The sequence below is a fragment of the Chenopodium quinoa genome, unplaced genomic scaffold, assembly GCF_001683475.1.
Source record: "Chenopodium quinoa cultivar QQ74 unplaced genomic scaffold, ASM168347v1, whole genome shotgun sequence".
In the NCBI taxonomy this organism is placed as follows: domain Eukaryota; kingdom Viridiplantae; phylum Streptophyta; class Magnoliopsida; order Caryophyllales; family Amaranthaceae; genus Chenopodium; species Chenopodium quinoa.
The window spans coordinates 607,389-632,215 of NW_018744828.1; the positions used below are offsets into that span (position 1 = coordinate 607,389).

General features: G+C 37.8%; 1 long non-coding RNA gene across 1 annotated transcript; it reads left to right on the forward strand.

Moving 5' to 3' along the window:
- The first annotated feature begins 22,560 nt into the window (after nucleotides 1–22,560).
- On the forward strand, nucleotides 22,561–24,599 carry LOC110704272. Its single transcript, XR_002507892.1, has 3 exons — nucleotides 22,561–22,661; nucleotides 22,754–24,127; nucleotides 24,458–24,599. It is a non-coding gene; the product is annotated as an uncharacterized LOC110704272 (long non-coding RNA).
- Nucleotides 24,600–24,827: the final 228 nt, after the last annotated feature.

A 24,827-nucleotide genomic window follows, 5' to 3' on the forward strand; every position in this document is an offset into this window, starting at 1 on the left:
GTCACGCTGTTTCTGGCAATTCAGCCTGATTTCACCTGTTTCTTACAACAATGATTCTCAATCCTTTTGAGATTTTGAACCATCTACACAACACTTGAAAGATATCAACATAAGTATGTACACACACTATACAAGAGAATACCATTCTAACCAATCATTGAAGGAAGTAATTGAAGCCAATACCTAAAATCTAACTAGACCTAAAAGGACTCTTAACCTACAAAAAGACTCTCTACACAAAGGCTTTGTGAAGATATCAGCAATTTGATCTTCACTTTTACAAAACAACATCTCCACCAATCCTTTTTCCACATTGTCTCTTAAAAAATGGTGTCTTATTTCAATGTGTTTTGTCTTGGAGTGTTGCACAGGATTCTTTGAAATATTGATTGCACTAGTGTTATCACAAAAAATAGGAACACTTTTATAAATAACACCAAAATCTTTCAGCTGGTTCCTTATCCACAGTAGCTGGGAACAGCATGAAGCTGCAGCTATATATTCAGACTCTGCCGTGGATAGGGCCACTGAATTTTGCTTTTTAGAACCCCATGAAATTAGACAAGAGCCAAGAAAGTGTGCCATACCTGATGTGCTCTTTCTATCAACTAAGAAACCAGCATAATCTGCATCTGTGTATCCAATAAGATCAATGGTACTGCCTTTGGGGTACCACAATCCCAGATTTGCTGTTCCTACAAGATACCTAAGTATCCTTCTAACAGCCTTCAAGTGAGATTCCTTTGGATTGCTTTGAAACCTAGCACACAAACCAACAGAAAACACAATGTCAGGTCTACTAGCTGTTAGGTAAAGAAGAGAACCTATCATTCCTCTATAAAGAGAAGCTTCAACATCTTTTCCTTTAAGATCAGCATCTAATTTTGTAGATGGGGGAACAGGTGTATCATAAGCTTTGCTGTTCTCCATGCCGAATTTTTTCAGCAACTCTTTTAAGTACTTTTGTTGATGGATCATTATTCCATCATCCATTTGCTTAATCTGCAGCCCTAGGAAGAATCCTAGTTCTCCCATCATGCTCATTTCAAATTCACTCTGCATAAGATTAGCAAATTCATCACATAAAACCTGATTAGTAGCACCAAATAAAATATCATCAACATAAATTTGTACTACAATCAAGTGTTTCCCCCTGGTTCTTATGAACAAGGTCTTGTCTATTGTTCCCCTCTTGTAATCATTTGCCATCAAGAAATTGGACAATCTTTCATACCAAGCCCTCGGAGCTTGTTTCAATCCATATAATGCTTTGTCCAACTTGTACACATGTTGGGGGAACAGTGCATCTTCAAAACCAGGTGGCTGCTCCACATATACTTCTTCCTTTAAATATCCATTGAGGAAGGCAGTCTTTACATCCATCTGAAACAACTTAAAATTCATGTGAGCAGCATAAGCAATTAAAATCCTAATAGCCTCTAGCCTAGCTACTGGTGCAAACGTCTCATCATAGTCAATTCCTTCTTGTTGATTGTACCCTTGCACCACTAGCCTTGCTTTGTTTCTGACTATAGTACCAAGGTCATCTAACTTGTTTCTAAAGACCCATCTAGTGCCAATGACTGATCTTTCCTTGGGACGGGGAACCAGGTGCCAAACCTGGTTCCTCTGAAACTGATTTAACTCATCTTGCATAGCTAGTACCCAATCAGGATCAGTCAATGCCATTTTATAGTCAGTAGGCTCTACATTAGACAAGAAAGAATAGAAAGCACAAAAGTTTTGAAAAACATTTGTTCTCGTTTGAATCCCCTTATTTATATCACTAATTATTTGATCAGTGGGATGAGAAGATTGATATCTATAACTTTTAAAATTAAGACTGTTTTGTGCTTTCTCATTAAGTTGGGAACCAGCATGTTCATGGATCTCTCCTTCTTCTGAGGAGCCAGGAGGATTCACATTCATGCTGTTTCCTCTATCATTACTTACCTCAGGTTCAGGGGTGGTACCTTCTTCTGTTCCCCCTGAACTCATTACCTGTCTATTATTTGAGGAACCATCAGGACTTGGTTCCCCTTCAGAGTCCTCATTATCTTCATTTTCTTCTCTAGGCACTTCATCATTATCATCTGGTGGAGTATTTGGTAGGCCTAGATCTGCTTGCACTTCATCCGTGGGACCAGTATACTGGTTCCCCGTGAAATCCATCAATCCAATCACTTCATCAGGTTGTACCTGCGCAATCTCAGAAGACATGTTAAATTCATCAAAAATGACATGGACACTCTCCTCAACACGAAGAGTCCTTTTATTAAAGACTCTATATGCTTTGCTGTGAGAAGAGTATCCAAGGAAGATTCCCTCATCACTTCTAGGATCAAATTTATCAAGCTGGTCCTTCCCATTATTATGCACATAACATTTACATCCAAAAATGCGAAAATATGTAATGTTGGGCTTTCGACCTTTAAGCAGTTCATAGGGAGTCTTATTTAACTTTGGTCTAATGAGACCTCTATTCAATATATAGCAAGCAGTGTCAACAGCTTCTCCCCAAAAACTCTTTGGGAGACCACTCTCAATGAGCATCGTCCTCGCCATCTCCTCAAGAGTTCTATTCTTCCTTTCTACAACACCATTCTGTTGAGGTGTTCTAGGGGCTGAGAAGTTGTGATTAACTCCATGTTCCCTACAATAATCAATAAAGTTAGCATTATCAAATTCAGTACCATGGTCTGATCTTACCGAGACCAGCTTGTGGGTGAGCTGGTTCTCCACTTGTTTCACCAATGTTACCCATTCTTCAAACGTTTCATCCTTTGTGTGTAACATCATTACCCAAGTGTACCTAGAATAATCATCAACCATAACACAGACATATCTATGACCTCTTCGACTTTGTACTCTCATGGGACCACACAAATCAATGTGTACAAGTTCGAAGGGTCTGCTGGTACTCAAAACAGTTTTAGGCTTAAAAGAGATTTTGACCTGTTTCCCCCTTACACATTCAGAACAAACTTTATCAGCTTCATACTTAATGTTAGGAAGGCCTACAACTAAGTCACGTGTTTTAAGTTTGTTTAGAAGTGTTAGGCTAGCATGTCCAAACCTCTTATGCCAAATCCATTGATTATTGTCAGAAACAGCTTTCAAACAGATGGACTTGTCTTGAGGGATTTTATCTAAGAAGGTGATGTAAACATCATGCTTCCTGGTTCCCTCACATACAAGTTCTCCTGTTTGTGAGTTAACTATGTGACATAGGTTGGCTTGAAACTCAACTATATTACCTTTGTCACATAATTGAGAAATACTCAAGAGATTATGTTGCAAGCCTTCAACATAATAAACATCATCTATTGCGTTAGAAAGTGTCTTACCAACCTTACCTAAACCAGTGATGGTTCCCTTGCTGTTATCCCCAAAGGTGACACTTCCTCCATCAAAGGCCACTAGTGAAAGGAATTGATCTTTATCCCCGGACATGTGTCTTGAGCAACCACTGTCCAAATACCAATAGGTGTCTCCCTTCACTCTAGCCTGCAAGAGCAAATCAAACATTAGTTTTAGGAACCCAAACATACTTGGGTCCCTTTTCAACAACATTAACATCTTGTTGATCCTTTCTTCTCCATACATATTTTACACCCTTGCTGTTCTTATTAGCACTAATTTTCTTAGCTGGACATTCATGCATTTTATGTCCATTTTTACCACAATGAAAACACACATGCATCTCTTTAGTCATGACATACTTGCCTCGTTGATATTCTTTGATCCAGGTGGTTTCTCTGGGAGACCAGTTAGTCCTGGTTCTCTGTCTAATATAACCAAGACCCACTTTTCCTCTGTTTCCTCTTGATGAAGTCAGGTAATTTAAGGATTCTTGAGCATTCAATAATTTGTCCACATGTCTATGACTATCATTAAGTTCTTTTTCTCTGGTTTCAAGTGTTTTAGTTAACAATTCGTTTTTCTCTTTAAGAAAATCAAAGTTACTTTTTAAAGCTTCGAATTGTAGATTAAGCTTTGAAACCATAGAGTCAATAGACATGTCAACAACCACTGGTTGCTTGTCCTTTTTCAGTTGATTGATTTCCGCATGCAAATCACAAATATTACTTTCATACTTATCAATCGTATTACTGACATCTACACTGGTACCTGTAGGGGAAACAGTGAACTGTGCAGCTTTAAGTGAAGCAATTTCCTTGTGAGAGTTTTCCAGGTTGTAAGCCAATGTTTCAAAGGCCTTCAACAAGGAAGTTCTAGTACACGAATTTGCTTTACTTATAGCTACTGAAAAATCAAGAGTATCACTAGTGGTTGATAAGTCTCTAGGGAACCAGGAGGTCAGATCCTCTTCACCATCAATTGGTTCAAACGATCTTTCCTTTTCTAGTTCCACTTTACACTTGTCCAATTCAACCTCTAGTTCTGCTACTTGATTTTTTAGTTCATAACAGACTCCTTCTAGATGATCACAACTAGCAATAGCAATATTACATTCACCACGTTTTTCTTTTAATTCTCTTTTGCAAGTTATGTATGTTTCACTTAGTTTATAGCATTCATCTAGTAAGGAATCAATACAAGCAAGCATATTTTCTCTATCATATTCATGCATATCTTCTCTAATTTGCTCTAAGCTTACCTTGCGTTCATGTAGTACATCCTTCTTTGCCATAAAGCATTTGTTGAATGTACTGGTTCCCCCTCTGGTTCCTGGACCAGTGCTGTTTTCCTTGATGTTTGTAAAGGCAGTTAGGCAAACATCTGAGTTGGGTGATCCTTCTTCCTCATCTGACCCTGAGTCAGAGTCTCCCCACATGGAAGCTATCATGGCATTCTTGTATGCTTGTTTATCTCCGGATTTAGACTGTTTGTCATTCCACTTAGGACAATCTCGAATAAGATGTCCTTTTTCTCCACACTTGAAACATCCTGTAGAAGAAGAATTAGAGTTAGATTTTTTATAGTTTTTAAAATGCTTACCTTTGAAATTCTTTCTTTGATCTCGAAGAGATCTCTCAAATCTTTTTGCAATCATGCTAATTTCATCTTCATCATCTTCTACTGTTCCCTTAAGCGCCATGCCTTTTGCTGGTTCCTTCTCAGACTTAGAGTCAATCAGCATCTCATGAGTCATAAGGGAACCAATCAGCTGTTCCAGAGACAAGGTAGACAGATCCTTTGCTTCATATACTGCTGTTACCTTGGCTGTCCATGCATCTGTTAAACTACGCAATAATTTTCTCACAAGATCCTCGTCAGATAAATTTTTACCAAGAGATCTAAGATCATTTACAATAGTCATAAACCTACGAAAGCAATCATTGATTTTTTCATTTTTATTCATGGCAAACAATTCATATTTAGACATGATTAAATCAATTTTAGACCGTTTTACCTCACTGGTTCCCTCAAACGCAAGTTCAAGGGTGTCCCATATCTCCTTAGCACTACTGCAGCCAGATATACGATTTGTTTCGGTCTCACCTATTGCTTGTTGTAGTATTGACATTGCCTTAGCATTCTTCTCCAGCAACTTGTAATCAGCAGTGACCAATTCGCTATCTTTCTTGGGAACCTGGTTCCCCTCAACATCTGTCTTGAGAATGATATTAGGACCATTTTTAACTACGAGCCAGCATTCATAATCAATACCCATGATAACATTCTGGATCCTGTTCTTCCACCAAGCATAATTATTTCCATTAAACTTGGGTGACTTGTTGTCATAACCGATTGCACTTAATTCTTGAGTACTCATTCTTAACTCCTCTAGATGTTACTCTTTCGAGAAGCTTAGGCTCTGATACCAATTGAAGGTTCAATGGGCACTCAAGAGGGGGGGGGGGGGGTGAATTGAGTGTTAAGTAATCGTTGGCTAATTTTGCTTCTTTTCGGATTATGTGTGAGGAACCAGTTGTGCTGGTTCCCGTACGCAGCGGAATATAAATAAGCAATAAAGAAGACAATAAATTTAACGAAATAAAACAAAGCAATAAAGAACACAACAAATTTAACGAGGTTCAGCCAACTCAGGCCTACGTCCTCCTATCCTAAGTTCTTTATTAATCTACTCCGAAAAACAAAGACAAAGAACACTCTGCTGTTCCCTACTCCGGGAACCAGCAAACCCCACACTCTACTCCGAGTGTGCTCTCGACTTACACTCGTAAGCCCAATGTGTTTGAACTCACAAACACTCACCCAGCCTTTAACCCCTTTGTTAAAGACTCAATACAAGAATCAAGAACTCCCCTTTGATCTCACTTCTACAAAGCTAATTAAGAGAAAAAGTTTAAGTACTAGAATGCTCTTGTATATAACTTGATGAATGGGATTAGTGCTTAAGTATATGCTCTCAAATAATTGCTCTTTTAATTTCTAGAGAGGCACACGAAATATGTGAAATAAGATGAGTTTATATAAGCTTAGATTCCTAAAACCTAGTTTCCTTAAATCACACAATCTTAGAGAATAAGATATAATGTAATTTTAGGAAAGTTTTTATCTTATTTGATTTAATCACAAAGATAGAATCAATTAAGATAAATACTCCTAGATTTTAGGTAACCAAGAATATTTCATCTTATTTCCAGCTGCACAAAATATTTTCAAGATAATCTTTTCGAAAAAATCTTTTTGTAAAATCTTTTTCCAAAACGGCAGCTCGAATACAGTGAACCTGGTTCCCCGACCTGGTTCCCTGAATTGAAACATGTTATGAAACCTGTTCCAACTTTGTACCAGATTTCATATCATACTTCAATATATTTTTAAGCACTTATATAACCCAAACATGCAAGCATACTACGGAGCATATTACATGAAAACCTAGATAACATATTAAAGCATAAATCGTCTTTTCTTCATGTAATCTTCAAGATTTGAATCTTCCTTGAATACTTCTATTATGAGCAAACAATCTTTCTTCGAAATATCTTCGAAAGGCTTCTATGCTCCAAGTCTTGGAATCAACTCAACTACTGCACATGTAACATGGTTAATGCACAATAAAGAGTATGTGACTGCTTTACCACGTAGCAACCATGGAAACAGTACATACTGGTTCCCTACCAGTACATAACACTTTTACCATATAACTGTTCCCTGTATAAAGACAAGTTAGTTCAATAAGAAAACTCATGTAAGTAATAACTTGTCTGGGGAAACAGTGTTCTATGTTAGCTGGTTCCCCCAACTGTATCGAACACTTTCAAGGACCTGTTTCCCTTAGCTGTTTGTCATCATTCAAAACTATCAATCAAAACCTAAGGGACTCAACAGTCTTGGTGGACAAGGAGCTTCTTCCGCAGAAGTTCAATGCCAATGACATCCCAAAATTCAAAACAACTGATAACCCTTACTTTCATTTAAGATCTTTTGAAACAGTAATGAATATTAAGGGTATTGATAGAAAAGTATTTCACTCTTTATTTTCCTTATCTCTTGAAACCGTTTGAAAACAATGGTTCTTTTACCTTGACAAAGAGAAAACCTCTACTCGGGAAACAATTGTAAACGCTTTCATTGATAGGTATAAATGCAATATTCAAGTTGAAACTAATCATAGGGAACTTGAAATACTTAAGCAAAAAGAGAATGAAGGCTTCACTTCTTTCTTCAATAAATGGAGAGAAACCTCTACTAGGATGATTGAAGTACCGAGTGAAAAATAATCTGTCAGGTTTTTTATCAAGAACCTCCAAGAAAAGTACTCCAAGCATCTTAAGTACCAAAACAACCTTCATACCTTCAAGGCCGTCTATGATATTGAGATTAACATTGAAGACGACCTTGCTAAACAAAAAACTGCTAACAATAACTCCAACACTGGCTGGAAAGGCAAGAAGAACGACAATTCTTCTTCTTCCAAAACCACCCACTCAAATAATGTTAGCACCTTTAATTTGAGTGAAGTCCTTGCTATGAACAACCAAGGACAAAAGAAACCATTTAGGAGGAACTTCACTCCTATTGGTATGAGTTATGATACCGCATTTGATCGACTGAATACAAAAGGTCTTATAACTCCTATTGGTCCATTTGGGGACCCACTAGTTGAAAAGAGGACAGCTAACTGGAACCCAATGCACACTGCAAATATCACCAAGGTAGGGGTCATATCACTGAGAATTGTTGGAAGCTTAAGGAAGCTATCCAAGATTTGATTGATAAAACAATAAGCTACCATTGCCCCCTGCAAGTAAGAAGCCAAGCATCAACAATGCACCACTCTCCGATTCCTTGACTATCTCTGATGAGGTAAACCATGCTGATCCCTCATCCCTTATCAAACCAATTAAAGAAATTCATGCCATCAAAGAAGAAAAAGAAACCCCTTTCGATGCCATGAGTGATTTCTCAACAGGGCAAGGACCAATGTTTGAAAAGTCGTCTGAGTCAGAGTCTTTTCCTGTAAAGTCCTCCAAGTCTTTAGCTATAGCATCCCCTATTTCTAATTCTTCTACTCCTAGGATAGTTAGTAATCAAGTCCTTGAGGACATTTCCCTTTTCGATGTAATGATTTCAGAATTCAATAATATGTCTTCTTCCTCTTACTCCTCGTGTTTTTCATTAATCCAAGATGATGAGCATTGCTTAACTAACAATGGAAATGACAAAGAAATTATTAAAGCAATGGAAACACTTGAAAAGAAAACACTGATAATTGAGGATACTGAGACGGTTGATATCTCAAATGATTCAACCATTAAAAGAGAAGTTAAAATCGGATTAACGCTTAATAAACAAGAAAGAACCAATTTAAATAATCTACCCAAAGAATTTATCGATGTATTTGCCTGGTCATATGAAGATATGTCAGGCATTAATAGAGAAATAGCTCAACACACTATACCACTAATTCCAGGAATGAAACCTGTAAAACAAAAGCTGCGTCGAATGAAACCCGACGTAACTCTTAAAATAAAAGAAGAAGTTCAAAAACAAATAACTGCATGTTTTATCAGGGTATCCAAATACCCCTATTGAGTAGCAAATGTGGTCCAAGTTCCGAAGAAGGATGGAAGGGTAAGAATGTGTTTTGACTATCAAGATTTAAATAAGGCAAGTCCAAAGGACGACTTCCCTTTACCATACATCGATATTTTAGTAGATAATACAGCAAATCATGCGCTTCTCTCATTTATGGATGGATACGCAGGATACAATCAAATTCTCATGGCAGAAGAAGACATAGAGAAAACAAAATTCATAACACCATGGGGTACTTACTGTTACACGGTGATGCCATTCGGGTTGAAAAACGCGGGTGCTACTTACCAACAAGTAGCAACTGCCCTATTCCATGACATGATGCACAAAGATGTTGAAGTATATGTAGATGTCATGATTGAGAAATCAAAAGATTGCCCAGGACATCAAGTAGCCTTAAAAAAATTCTTCGAAAGGCTAAGAAAATGCAACATGAGGTTGAATCCATCAAAGTGTGCTTTTGAAATCACCTCAAGAAAGCTCTTGGGATATGTCATAAGCTCTAGAGGAATAGAGATTGACCTAACCAAGATCAAGGCGATCATGTCAATGCCACCGCACAAAACCGAGAAACAAATTCAAGGATTTATTGGCCGGTTGCAATATATAAGTAGGTTCATATCGAAATTAACAAGGATATGCGAACTAATATTCAAGAAGCTTAAAAATAATGTGCCAGTAATATGGGATGACGAGTGTCAAAAAGCCTTTGAGAAGATCAAAGCCTATCTCGCAAATCCTCCCGTATTAGCGCCAGCACTCCCAGGGATCCCTCTTAGGTTGTACTTAACAGTCACCAAGGAGACAATGGGGCTATGCTTGCACAAGAAGTAGAAGGTAAAGAAAATGCAATCTACTATCTAAGCAAAAAGATGCTCGAATATGAAGTGCGCTATACACCGCTTTAGAAATTGTGCCTCGCATTGGTGTGGGCCACAACCAAGCTAAGACATTACATGCTTGTGCACACAATCTTTGTAGTTTCTCGAATGGATCCACTTAAGTATCTATTCGAAAAGTCTACACTCAATGGGCGCATATCAAGGTGGATAGTCAATTTAGCCCAGTTCGATGTAAGATTCATGCCTCAAAAGGCTATCAAAGGATATGTGGGCTTGGACTTTATACTTCGATGGAGCCTCAAACCAAAAGGGATGTGGCGTTGGAGTATTATTAGTATCACCTAAAGAAGAACACGTCCCAATCTCTATAAAGCTATATTTCGACGTTACCAACAACGCTGCCGAATACGAAGCATGCATGGTAGGCCTTGAAACAGCTTTGGCATTGGGAGTGAAGAAACTACGAATATTCGGAGACTCTTCATTGATCATCAACCAAATTTCCAAAAGATGGAAAGTAAGGAGTGAAAGTCTAGCCCCTTACCAAACTTATCTGGAAATTCTCACCAATCAATTAGAAAAGGTAGAATACACCTATCTACCTAGAGAGGAAAACCAATTTGCTGATGCCTTGGCAAGACTAGCTTCAATGGTTAGGATTCCTATGAAAATCAAGCAAATGCCTCTAACTATAGAGAAAAGGCATAAACCGGCTAATATTCAAGCCATAGAAGATGATGAAGTGATCCAAGAAGAAGAAGAGGAAGAAGAACCATGGTATACAGATATACTTAAATACGTCATCAAAGGAGAATATCCTCCTCATTATGACAAAAGAGCAAAACGAGCATTAAGACTCTTGGCTTCCCAAAATGTATTGATAGACAACGAGTTACACAAAAGGGTACCTAAGGGCCGAGCTCTCTTATGTGTAGGGAAAAAGGATGCCCAAAAATCTATGAGAATAGTCCACAAAGGCATTTGTGGAACCCATGTTAATGGAAAAATGCTAGTCCAAAAGATAATGGGAGAAGGTTACTATTGGACTACCATGAATAGGGATTGTCATCAATATGTAAAAAGATGCCCTAAGTGCCAAATTTATGCCAATTTACAACATGTTCCTCCATCTCTACTTTACACCTACACTTCACCGTGGCCATTCTCTACATGGGGAATTGATATTATCGGTAAAATTACCCCTCTTGGGATAGGAGGTCACGAATACATCTTAGTAGAAATTGATTACTTCACAAAGTGGGTTGAAGCACAATCATATGCCAAACTCACTGCAAAACATGTAACACTCTTTATCTAAAAGAATATTATTTTTCGATACAGAGTCCCACATGAGATGATAAGTGACAATGGAACTCACTTTCAAGCTGAATGTGAAGAATTGCTACAAAAATATGGCATTCAAAACCATCATTCTTCCCCTTATAGACCTCAAGAAAATGGAGCTGTTGAGGCGGCTAGTAAAAACCTAAACAATATTATCTAGAAAATGACAGAAAATTACAAGGATTGGCCTGACAAACTCCATTTTGCACTTTAAGGTTATCACACGTCAATTCACACATCAACAGGAAATACGCCATTCTCCTTAGTTTATGGAATGGATGTCGTACAACCTGTAGAGCTAGAGACACCATCTCTATGCATTGCACTAGAAAGTAAACTCGATCAAGTCGAATGGAGTAGAGCAAGGTATGAAGAGCTAATTCTACTTGATGATAAAAGCGACTACAAGCTCTACATCATACCTAATGCTATCAAACCCGTATGGCTAGGCACTTTAATAAGAAGGTCAAGACAAGAAACATCAAAGTAGGAGACTTGGTGTTAAAAGCATTAAGGAAAAATGTTTTGGATCCAAGAGGAAAATTTAGGCCTAATTGGTCCGGACCTTATGTTGTCAAAATAATCCTATCACGAGGTGCAGCAAAACTAACTGACATGGATGTCAATGAGTTCTCAAACATGACAAACCTTGACCAACTTAAAAAGTACTACACATAATTACTTGAGCAGGACACTCAAGAGAGCTACGTTTGGTGACAGGCTTAAGTCGTATCACCTAATCAAAAGTAATTCCTAAAACCACTAATTAATAATAGATAGGGAAGTAGGGTCGAATCCATAGGGAAATGAGTCTTTCTATTCCTAATTAACTAATATAGTCTAGATTATCAAGTAACCAAATTTGTTGTTGTAAAAGTAATTAAACTAAGGAGAATAAAAATAGGGAAGAATAAAAATAAGGAGAAATCAATTAATAAAAGCCTAGGGAATAGGGCCATAGGTTCACCAATAAATAATACTCCAGGGTAAAACATAACAATCAAATCATCAATGCATCAATTAATCAGATCATAAAGGGCTTTCGCTACGTATTACAATCACACAATAAATTTACCGGTATTAAATCTCATCTCTCGAATCTCGACTTAACCATTTATAAACTAACCCGCCTATTGAAACTAGACCTAAACATCAATTCTCATCTCTGGAATCTCTAATCAATATTGTTAAACTCATGCATAAAAGATCAGGCCTAATCTAGTCACAGAGCATTAAATCAATCAATAGGAAAATAATCAAGCATTGATAATCAACAATAATAAATTACCCCTTCATATTATTTATGGATCCCCATAAACCCTAGAAATAAGACTACTCAAACATAAATAAATCTAAACTAATCAAATCAATAAAATAAGCTAGACATGATGAAAGAATAAATAAATAACTGAGATTAGGAGAAAAGGAATCGTTACCAAAGTAATCTGTAATTAAGAGTAGAGTAAAGAACGAAGTATTAGAGAGAGAAAACTAATCTAAAAGCTAAGTAGAGAGAGAAAACTAAGAGAAGAATTAAGAAAGAGTAAAAAAAGATACTAAACTCGCTTAACGGAATAGTATTTATATTAAGCAAGAATCCTAAACTAAAACAAACTTAAACGACGATTAAACCGCTTAATAATAACACACGCCCGATCGGGCGCGCCTTTTTCTCATCAGGTATGTTTCTCGCGCTCCGCCGGGCGCGAGTTCGGGCGCCGGCTTTACTTCCCCGCCCGGTCGGGCGCGCCTTTGGGCGGGAACTTCTTTGGCCGGGCGGTACTCTCGAGCCACTCTTTGGACTTCTATTGGGCTCCAATTCTTCGGGCCAATTTGGATTTCCTCTTCGGGTCTTGAATACTCGGTCCAAATGCCCCGGTATCACATATACCGAGCCATTAATCACCGGTTCGATGGCTCTAACCGGCCCTGGGCTACAGAAATTGGTCGTGCTTCTCCAATGCTCGTAGTTGCTTCATAAAATCTCAGGAAAATGCTCCAAAAGCACAAATCCCTACAAAAGTCAACCAACTCTACGAAAACACTAGAAAACACCAATTAGTAATAAAAGTGGCTCTAAAGAGCCAAAAACACTACTAATTATGACCAAGAGACAGGGGTAAAATACTATATAAAATGAACATATCAAACTCCCCTAAGACAAACCTTTGGTTATCCCTAAGCAAAGATCTCATCAATGAATAAATAAATATGCTTCACCCCAAAAAGTAAAAATCAAACACAAACTAATCAAGGTAAATCTAATAAACATGCTTCAAAATCAACCAATCAAATTCATCCAATTACTCTTCCTCCCTAACAATTGTCAAATAGAGCAAACCACAAGAGCATATAGAATTCAAGGCTAGTGCTCACACACTTAACTCTCATTTATGTGGCGAGTAAAGAATGTACTTGATCGCTCTCCAACCAACCCCTTTATGTTAACAATGCCCTCCCAACTCACATTTTCGTGTGTATAAAAAGATGTACGCTCAGCCTACTAGTCGACTCGAAATATGTCAAATCATAACTTGCATTGGTAAACAACACTTTCACATTCATACAACTCTATGCACAAAGGTCGGACGGTCTTTAAAGCTTGTAATTTAAGGCTAGGGCAAAGGGTAGGAATCATTTGGGAATAAGTGAGAGAAAAGCTATGCTTAAGGGAGCAAATCCTAATAAAACCAATGATCAAAATAAATAATGATCAACATCTCCTACATAACCAATTCCAACAAGAATCCACCAAATACAATTCCAATCATAGCAAACAATCCCAACACTTATAATTCCACTCATAAAAATATGATAGTGTAGAACTAGAGTGAATGAGCAAACTTTATTTTTCAAACTTGAATTTTTTTCCATTGAAGCTCAATTTTTTTCCTTTGATTAACCTCTAACTAGAACATTTGAACATTGAACAATTTTTTTTTTCTTTTTGCTCTTTTTTTTTCTTTTGAAGCTCACTTATTTTTTTTTTCACATTTTTTTTTCACTTCTTTTTTTTTCATAACATCATACTTTATTTTTCTCAAGAAGATTAAACATTCAAGCTCATCAAAAATAAACTACGATCAAGAACAAAATAACTTCTCAAAACCCACCAAAATTGTGCAAATAATAAGAACACTACAAACGCCCTCACCTCACTCACTAATAGCTCCCCCAAGCCAAGCTTGAGACTAGTAACCAATGGGGAAAAATAGGCTTGTAATGTGGATAATAAACAACAAAAAGTCAAGGCATTAACATGGGTATCAAGAAGGAAACAAATGTATCTAAAATCATCTGAAGGCTACCTAAATGAACAAATGTCTTCACCCTCCTCAATGTGCATAATAATGAGTCATATAAACATTACTTATAGTTGTAAACCAATACTCAAATTCATTGACATACCAGGAACTATCACACATTCCTAACCAAATCAACTAGTCAAGCACTATATTCACAAGTAGTTGGACAAAATTGACGCATGTTAGGACATCTAAGCAATCAAACTTCAAATCATGATCAACAAATCCACAATGCTTATCATCATATACCAAGAATCAAAACAATATTTTCCAAGTATGGGGCACAGGGAAGCATGATTTATAATTCATCGGAACGTATTTTTGGATTTTTTTATTTTTTAATTTTTTTGTATTTTTCATATTTAAGAAAGCAATCAAACTAACCTAAAAAGCAATAAATCTAAGCTAAGAAAACACACCAAAAACAAAAGAAAAGAGAAAAAAGAAAGATACCAAATCCAAAATCTCCCCCAAGCTAGAATCAGACAATGTCCTCATTGGCTCAGGAACTAGCCCAGCATAGCTAGTCCTCATCATCCTCATCCATGGAGCCGAAACCTCCACCTCCACTACCACCTGTACCAGCGCCGGTCCCCCAAAAGGAATGTCCTGGCCGTACCCATGGAAGGCAGAATAGTCAGTATAAATACCATGGGCAGTGGGATCCTTATCGTATCCCTGGGGTGGAGGCTGAAACCAGTCAGGGTAAATGGCGTCGTCGGGAATATTGCCTCGACGAGCATAATCATCATACATAAGGTAGAGAGCTCTACCTTGATTCCTCTCAAGGTACCCTGACCTATGGTCAATGGAGCCTACCATCCTCCTAAGGTCAGTGTGGGAATGCTCAATAATGCCTAAAGCCTGACCTATACTCTGAAGGTCCCAAACTGGGTCAGAGTCAACATGGGGGACAGAGTGAGACATGCGAGGTGGTGAACGCACTACCTCGAGCTCAGTCTGGGGTGGTGGAACTGGTGGTGCTTTCCCCCTAGCATGGGCAACTAAAAGGTCGTACATGTAGGACGCTTGCCTGGGGGAAAAGGCGGTCAAGTCAGGACTAAGTAAGGAAAAGATAGGCAATGGCTGCTCGATCCTTGTCCTAATACACCAGTGGAAGGTCTGCTCACTATCCGATCGTACCCAACCCAACTCCTCTAGGTACCTAGTGGTCATGTAGGTATCCGGTCCACAGTTAGTCATCTGGTGGGGTCTAGTCTCTACAAAATCGGCCTTCTTAATAGCTATCCTAGTGATAAGGCCACCTAGACGGATGGGGGTACTAGCTGCGTTACTAGCTGTGGCATGCCTAGCTCAGTGATGGATGATATACCTAGCTATGTTAAGCTTCCCAAAGTCGTACACATAATGGCCAATAACAACAAGTTCATTGGTCTGACAGTTATGGGGCTCGTTCCTACCTAAAAAGCTAACACCCGCAAATCTTTGCCATATTGTTGGAACGGGATGATGGATTGGTTTAGCACTAGCATGTTGGGCGTTAGGCACCGAAAAACCAGTCAAAGCAGTATAAGTATCATCCATTTTATATTCAGCATGCCATTGGTGAGGCAAATCAGGTTCCAAATCAAATAATTTACAAAAATCAACAAAAGTTAAAGTAATATTTCTATTATTTAACCTAAATATCAATTTTGGCCCAATTTTATGGTTATGAACATGCAAATAAGAAAGAAATTCACAGGTTAATTCACGATAAGTGGCATAATGCATATCAACAAATTTCCTTATACCAATATCGTTCAAAAATCTCCTAACATAGTCATATAATCCCAATGCTTCTAGAGTAAGGTGATGTAACCACCGTGAAGGAACTACCTCTCGCCCGTAGAGCTGCTCAAGCTTTTCCTTCTATTCCGGGGTTGCTATCTTGATCGTCGACCAATGTGGTAGTTGCAAAGCCGGGTCGTATTGTTGGCTTGAGCTTCCCCCTAGAAGTGTTCTTGCCCTCTTTTCCGCCATTTTTGAGAATGGGTATAAAAATTATTTGAGTGGAACTTGAGGATTTTTATATAGGATTGTAGAGGATGAAGAGAGGATTAAGAATATGTAAAAATTATTGGATTTGGGTAAGTAATGAAGAGAAGATCTTAGAGAGAAGGTAGAGGAAAATGGATTTTTAGTGAGAGAAAGTATGGAGTAAAGAGAGAAAATGAAGAAAGAAATAAAGAAGAAGAAGAAAGACGCGGAGTATGAGTCGCGCCTTATCGGGCGGACCTTCGCCCGGTCAGGCGATCTGGGCTTCTTTATGATGAGTCGTTCTCGCGCCCGGTCGGGCGATCTGTTGCCCATAAAACCCTTTTATTCTCGCGCCCGGTCGGGCGATCTAATGCCCAAAATTTTTTCTTCTCTCGCGCCCGGTCGAGCAAAAATTCCTGATTTTCTAACCTCATTCTCGCGCCCGGTCGGGCGAGCTTCGCCCGATCGGGCCCGAGGCTAATTGGACGCTTTTTTTTGTTTTCTTCTTTTCTTCAATTTTTGGCTAACTCTTTTCCTTCAAGCCTGTACAAAAACTCATAAAACTCGTTAGATTCCCTCATCTCTCCTTTCACTAGAAAAAGAAATAAAAACTAGTCTAAAAAGCATTAAAGTACGGGTTGCCTCCCGCAAAGCGCTGGTTTATCTAGGTCCCGCACGACCTTCTTTCCAAGAACAAGAAATAGGACTCTTGGCCTAACGTTTGGTCGGGTGGTTTCTCACCTGGTCAAGCGATGTTTAGGCCACGACGCGGCTTCCTGACATACCCTATGGGACGCCAATTCACCTTATCCGGTGGATCTTCCTTGACTTGGACTGGGGGTTCTTCAATGCTACGCACTAAAGATCCCTCTTCGATCGATGGTTGCTTAAAATTGTCACTACATTTAGCACTTGCAACTCGATCTGGCGGAACACTTATCGTAGGCTTAAGTTCCACAACTTGCTTGTTTAGTTCCACCTTCTCATCTTCGAAGCCAAGACCGACAGTGTAGACGGCTCTTTCTATTGCATCAACTTCCTTCTGTCATTTGTCTATCTCATTTGTAAAGGATGCAACACAAGATACCGCCTCCAAGGGATCTTTTACAAGAGCTTGGGGCTTGTTAGAATAACTTTGAACCACATCAACACTAAAACACTTCTCCTCTGCCATGGGGCTTTTAGGGGTATTATTAAGATTAAAAATAATTTTATCGTCCCCCACTGGTAGTGTCAATTTGCCACATCTCACATCTATAATTGCTCCTGCAATGTTAAGGAATGATCTACCCAAAATATATGGGTATTTAAAATCAAGAACAACAAAATCAACAGGTATATAAAATTTACCTACTCTAACAGGAACATCCTCTAAAACACCTAAGGGGTATTTAAAAGAACGATCGGCCATTTGTAGAGTAATATTGGTAGCTTTTAGTTTACCCGTATTTAACTTGGAACACACAGACAATGGCATAATACTAACGCTAGCGCCCAAATCACATAATGCATTATCAATCATCAAATTGCCAATATGACAAGGAATAAAAAAACTACCCAGATCTTTCAGTTTAGGTGGAGATTTATTTTGAAGTACGACACTACATTCTGCAGTGAAAGCTACTGTCTCTACCTCACTAATAGACCTTTTTCTTGTCAATATTTCCTTCATGAATTTTGCATATGCAGGAATTTGTGTAATTAATTCAATGAAGGGAACTGTTACCTGCAAATCTTTAACCATCTCCAGAAACTTACCAAACTGCCTATCCAAATTTGTTTTCAAGTGACGATTGGGGAATGGAAGTTTGATAACTGGCTTTGGAGCATTACTACTCTTATCTGGAGTTGCTACCTTCCCTGGAGTCATACCCTGAAATGTAAAATTAGATATATTAGTACTATTCTTTAGCCCCGGGGGGCTATTAGCTACATTGTCAGGTTTAACGGAATCAAGATTAGCATTATTTATTAAAACAAATTCATCATCTCTGGGCATAGAGGGCCCTTCATAGTTTGAACCACTCCTTAGAGTAATTGCATAAGCTTAATCCGTAGACCTAGTCGGCTGTGCTGGTAGGGCTCCCTGTTGACGGGCTTGTAGAGTAGCAGAAATTTGCGCAATTTGATTATCTACAATTTTATTGTGTGCTAGGATCGAATCAATTTGGCATCTCTACTCTGCATGTGCTTCTGCATGTTAGCCAACATCGCTCTAATTTCTACCAAAGTAGGGTCGAAAGATGAGGAGGGTTGTTGTGGTTGGTTCTTCTGGCCAACATTGGGGTGGTAATATTCCTGCTGTTGTTGTTGTGGCGCCTGTGATTCTTGTGGTGGTGGTGGATTTTGAACATTGGTGCTCCGGTAGGAAAGGTACGGATGCTTTCGGTACCTAGGATTGTAGGTGTTGGAGTATGGGTTATTCTGCCTATAAGCTTGAAAGGCATTGACTTGCTCCACGGAACTCCTGCAATCTTGTTCCCAATGACCTAAAATTCCACAATTTTCACAGAAAGCCTCATTAGCATTATTATTAATTGCAAAAACATTAGCTACATTTTCAGTACTAAGATTATCTAGTTTTTGGCAAATAGAGGTTGATTGAGCTTGTAAAAAGGATACAGAGTCAACACTATGCTTCCCCTTATTAGCAAAGCCTCTAGGATTCGCATATTGGGAATTATGTATCGCCATATCTTTGATAACTTGACCTACATCATCAACATTAAGGTTCATAAACCTCCCACTAGCAGCAGAATCCAATATTATTCTAGATGAATTTCCAATCCCATTGTAAAAGACTTGGATTAACTGCCATTGTGCCAAGTTATGGTGGGGGCATTCTCTTTGTAGATCCTTGAACCTTTCCCAAGCCTCATATAAAGTTTCATTGGCTTCTTGGGAAAAGTTCTGGATAGCACTCCGTAGTACAGATGTTCTCTCTGCAGGATAATACTTGTTATAAAAATTCAAAACAAGAGTTTCCCAGTTAGTTATACCAAGTGCAGTTCTATTTAAACCATTAAACCATAATTTGGCTTTTCCACTTAAAGAGAAAGGAAAGAGAATCTCCCTGATTCGGTCTTGTGTAACCCTAGCTTGCCTGATGGTATTACAGTACTGACAATAGTTTCCGATATGAAGATTTGGGTCTTCTCCCTTAGCTCCACTAAATTGCTTCCTTTCTATCATTGTTATAAATTGCGGTTTAATCTCAAATTATACCCCATCAAGAGCTGGAGTGGGAGTAAGGTGTGGAAAATTTGTAAGCTTTGGTTGTGAATAATCACTAAGCTTTTTAGCAACCGCCACCTCTGATTCTGGATCTGAAGATACCTCTAAATCGCTAGAATCAGTTGGAAGGTCTCGGTGATTATTGTTATCACCAGAACCCGCCAGAATTTGCTTGTAAAAATTCTTCTGTCTATGGAAGGATCGTTTGATCTCAGGATCGAATGGGATGTAACCTGATCTAGAACACCTGGGCATAAACAAAGAACTAAAAGCAAATATGAGACTTGCCTCAAAGAACTAACATTCTCTGAGACAAAAGGAAATAACCTAGACTACAAAAATAATCAGAAATAAAAATAAAACCGTTTCCCCGGAAACGGCGCCAAATTTTGACAGGCTTAAGTCGTATCACCTAATCAAAAGTAATTCCTAAAACCACTAACTAATAATAGATAGGGAAGTAGGGTCGAATCCACAGGGAAACGAGTATTTCTATTCCTAATTAACTAATATAGTCTAGATTATCAAGTAACCAAATTTGTTGTTGTAAAAGGAATTAAACTAAGGAGAATAAAAATAAGGAGAAATCAATTAATAAAAGCCTAGGGCATAGGTTCACCAATAAATAATACTCCAGGGTAAAACATAACAATCAATCATGAATGCATCAATTAATCAGATCATAAAGGGCTTTCGCTACGTATTACAATCACACAATTAATTTACCGGTATTAAATCTCATCTCTCGAATCTCGACTTAACCATTTATAAATTAACCCGCCTATTGAAACTAGACCTAAACATCAATTCTCATCTCTCGAATCTCTAATCAATATTGTCAAACTCATGCATAAAAGATCAGGCCTAATCTAGTCACAGAGCATTAAATCAATAGGAAAATAATCAAGCATTGATAATCAACAATAATAAATTACCCCTTCATATTATTTATGGATCCCCATAAACCTCAGAAAGAAGACTACTCAAACATAATTAAATCTAAACTAATCAAAGCAATAAAATAAGACATGATGAAAGAATAAATAAATAACTGAGATTAAGAGAAAAGGAATCGTTACCAAAGTAATCTGGAATTAAGAGTAGAGTAAAGAACAAAGTATTAGAGAGAGAAAACTAATCTAAAAGCTAAGTAGAGAGAGAAAATCTTAGAGAAGAATTAAGAAAGAGTAAAAAAAGATATTAAACTCGCTTAACGGAAAAGTATTTATATTAAGCAAGAATCCTAAACTAAAACAAACTTAAACGACGATTAAACCACCTAATAATAACACGCGCCCGATCGGGCGAGGCACAGCCCGAACGGGCGCTCCTTTTTCTCATCAGGTATGTTTCTCGCGCTCGGCAGGGCGCGAGTTCGGGCGCCGGCTTTACTTCCCCCGCCCGGCCGGGCACGCCTTCGGGCGGGAACTTCTTTGGCCGGGCGGCACTCTTGGGCCACTCTTTGGACTTCTATTGGGCTCCAATTCTTCGGGCCAATCTGGATTTCCTCTTCGGGTCTTGAATACTCGGTCAAAATGCCCCGGTATCACATACACCGAGCCCTTAATCACCGGTTCGATGGCTTTAACCGACCCTGGGCTATAGAAACTGGTCGTGCTTCTCCAATGCTCGTAGTTGCTCCATAAAATCTCGGGAAAAGGATTCAAAAGCGCAAATCTCTACAAAAGTCAACCAAATCTACGAAAATACTAGTAAACACCAATTAGTAATAAAAGTGGCTCTAAAGAGCGAAAAAACACTACTAAGGGGCCGTTTGGTTTGGGTGTATAATCAAAGAGAAAGGGAATGGACAGGCTCCATTCCCTTTGTTGTTGTTTGTTTGTCATCATCTATCATTCCCTTTACCCTTTTTTTTATTTTTGTGTTTACCCAAATATCTTTTACACCCATTCCCCACCCTCCCTCAGACTTTAGCAATCCCATTTCCCTTTCATTCCCCATCACTCTTTCTCTCCTCTCTTACCCTAAGAAATTCCCAGCAACCGTCACCCCTCACCGGAGCTCCGGCCACCACGACAACCAACCGAAGTTGTACACCTGCGACTATTTCCGACTGATCCCCACAAGGTACGATCTCCGGCGACCGTAATATTCATATTTTCGTTCTAGATCTACCTTAATCTGTCGTTTTTTTTGTTTTATTCATAAATTGATAGGTAATTTATACATTATTCCTAATTCATGAGGAATTATTCACGTTATCAATCACCTCCATAATGATTGATATTAATTTGTTGTTCACTGTTGCTATTTGAAGGGTTTACCGGTTTTAATTTTTTTTCCTCCTTGAATGAATGCTAATTATATTTGATGTTTATATATACTAATGTTCATGTATGTGTATATATTTGTTTTGCTTGAAATTTTTATGTATCTAGAGTATAAATGATATGTAAACTAGTCAATGATATGTTGTTGTTGATGTTCTTTTCTACATAAAATGGCTCGAATTGGTACTTCTTTGAAAAGGAAGAGAAATTGGGACTTTATTCGGTTCATAATTACTATGATTAATTGTGTTGTGTTGCTACATTTGATGTGTTACTCAATGAGAAAAACTATATACAATTCCCATTATCTTAAGCTAGATAAAAAAACTAGAAGGAAAATGAGATTGCACAACTTGAATAGAATGATTAGAGAAAGTGACACTTTGTGTAGGAACTATCTTCGTATAAATCGATACACATTTGGTGTAATTTTAGAAATGGTTAGAGATATCGGTGGATTAAACGAAACAAGAAACACATGTTTGGAAGAGATGGTTGCGGGCTTCTTATACACATTAGCTCACCATAAGAAAAATAGAATGATTGGTGCACATTTTTATAGAAGTGGTGAAACTATTAGTAGACAATTTCATGCTTGTTTGTTAGCAATCTTAAAGTTACATAATATTCTTCTTAAGAAACCAACTCCAATACAAGAGGATTGCGACGATGAAAGGTGGAAATATTTCAAGGTAAATTAAAAAACCAACACTTTAATTTGAGATAAAATAGAGAGACTATTACATAATTTAAAGTGATATTGTTTTTTTGTAGAGCTCATTAGGTGCCCTTGATGGTACAATGATTCTAGTTAATGTTCCTTGTGAAGATCGATCCAAATATCGCACTAGAAAAGGTACCCTTGCTATGAATGTACTAGGAGTATGCTCACCTGAAATGGAATTTATATATGTCTTACCTGGTTGGGAGGGATCGGCACATGATGGTTGGATTCTTCGAGATGCTATTTCTAGGCCTAATGGGTTGAAAGTTCCAAAAGGTAATTTGATTGACGTAGTAGACTTTATTTGAAATTGACTTAGTAAGAGAGTAATTTTTTTTAAAAAAAAATTTTCAAGGTTGTTATTATCTATGTGACGGAGGATATACTAATGGAGAGGGATTCCTTGCAACATACAGAGGCATCTTATCATCTTAGAGAATGGAATAATGGCCCCCGTCAACCTCAAACCGCCGAAGAATATTTCAACTTAAGGCATGCAAAAGCTAGATATGTGATTGAGAGATGCTTTGGGTTACTCAAGGGAAGATGGGGAATTCTTAGAAGTCCTTCTTGGTTTAGTTTACAAACACATGGTCGAATTGTGCTTGGTTGTGCCTTATTACATAACTTGGTAAAAAGATACATGCTTGAAGAATTTGATGATGATGACTTGTTTGAGGAAAGTGATAGTGATGATGATGATGATGGTGATGGTGATGCTAGTGATGAAGATGATGTGGAGTACATAACCTCCATTGCTGTAACCAATCCATGGACTAATTTTCAAAATACAATGGCCCAAAATATGTTCAATGATTGGAGGGCTAGACCCACAGAGTTACTTTGTGATATTATTCTTGTTTGGTAAACAACATTGTATTTGTTATTTGAACTTGAGACTTGTACCTTTGTTTCAATTTCGTGTTATTTTTTTATTTTTATTGTTGTATCAAGTTATGGATGTTGTGTTGGACTTATAATAATTTCCTTTATGTACTTGTATTGAATATTTTTTTTGTTAATTTCATTTTTATATATATGCAATGTTATTTTGACATGTTAATATGGTTCAAATTTTTTAGTAGGATGGATAAAAGTAGTGCAAGTGGAGGTGGAAGGGGAAAAAAACAAACGATTTTGGACCGCTCAAGAAGATAAAGTTCTTGTAGAAGCATTGTCAGAGCTAGCTGTTGATCCTCATTGGAAGTGTGAAAATGGGTTCAGAATCGGCTACATGGTTCGCTTAGAGGAGATCATAGGTAAGGCTCTTCCTGGTTGTGGGTTGAAGGCTATACCACACATCGATTCTCGACTAAAGACACTTGGAGCAAAGTTTAGGGCTATTTCTACTATGTTAAATACTAGTGGATTCGTTTGGGATGATTCCAAAAAATGGTTTATGTGGACCGGGCTGTTTATGATGAGTTTTGCAAGGTATGATAAATTTTTTAAGGTTATGAACTTTTAATTTGAATACTTGCTATTTTTGTTTATATTCCTATGGCTCTGGATGCTTAGCATTTTTGCTATTTTTTATATAAAGATTTGAAGGACTATTTATAAAAGCAAGCATAAGAACTATAGTTAGCAAGAACTATTTATACAAGTGCATCAGTTTAAAAAAAAAAAAAAAAATTGATTTTAGGATTTTGTTTGTAGTGCTAGCTAAAAAAAAAATCCTATGTGGAATGTCATTTAAATTATATTTGAGATACCTCGTGATGTTGTATATTTGAACATTTTGGGAATTTTTGTGCTTTTCAGAAACATCCAAGCTGCAAAAACTTGTATGGAGTTTCATTTCCCTACTTCCATGAACTCATGAATGTTTATGGCAAGGATTATGCAACTGGAAAACCAGCTGAAGATTTTGTTGAAGCAATCAACAATTTGCAAACTATTGCCCCCCCACAGGTTTTACTCGATTCAAGTGATGATGAGGAAGTTGCTGCTAGTGGTAATGTCACTCAGCCGTTACTTCTCCTCCTTCAAAAAAGATGAAGACTGAAAAAACTTCCAAAAAAAAAAGAAAGAAAAAGTGGTGCTGGAAGTAATTAGTTGGCTAGCTTACAAGCATTCATGAAAGACATGAATGTTCATCTTTCCACTATGGCAAATGTGATGGCACACACTG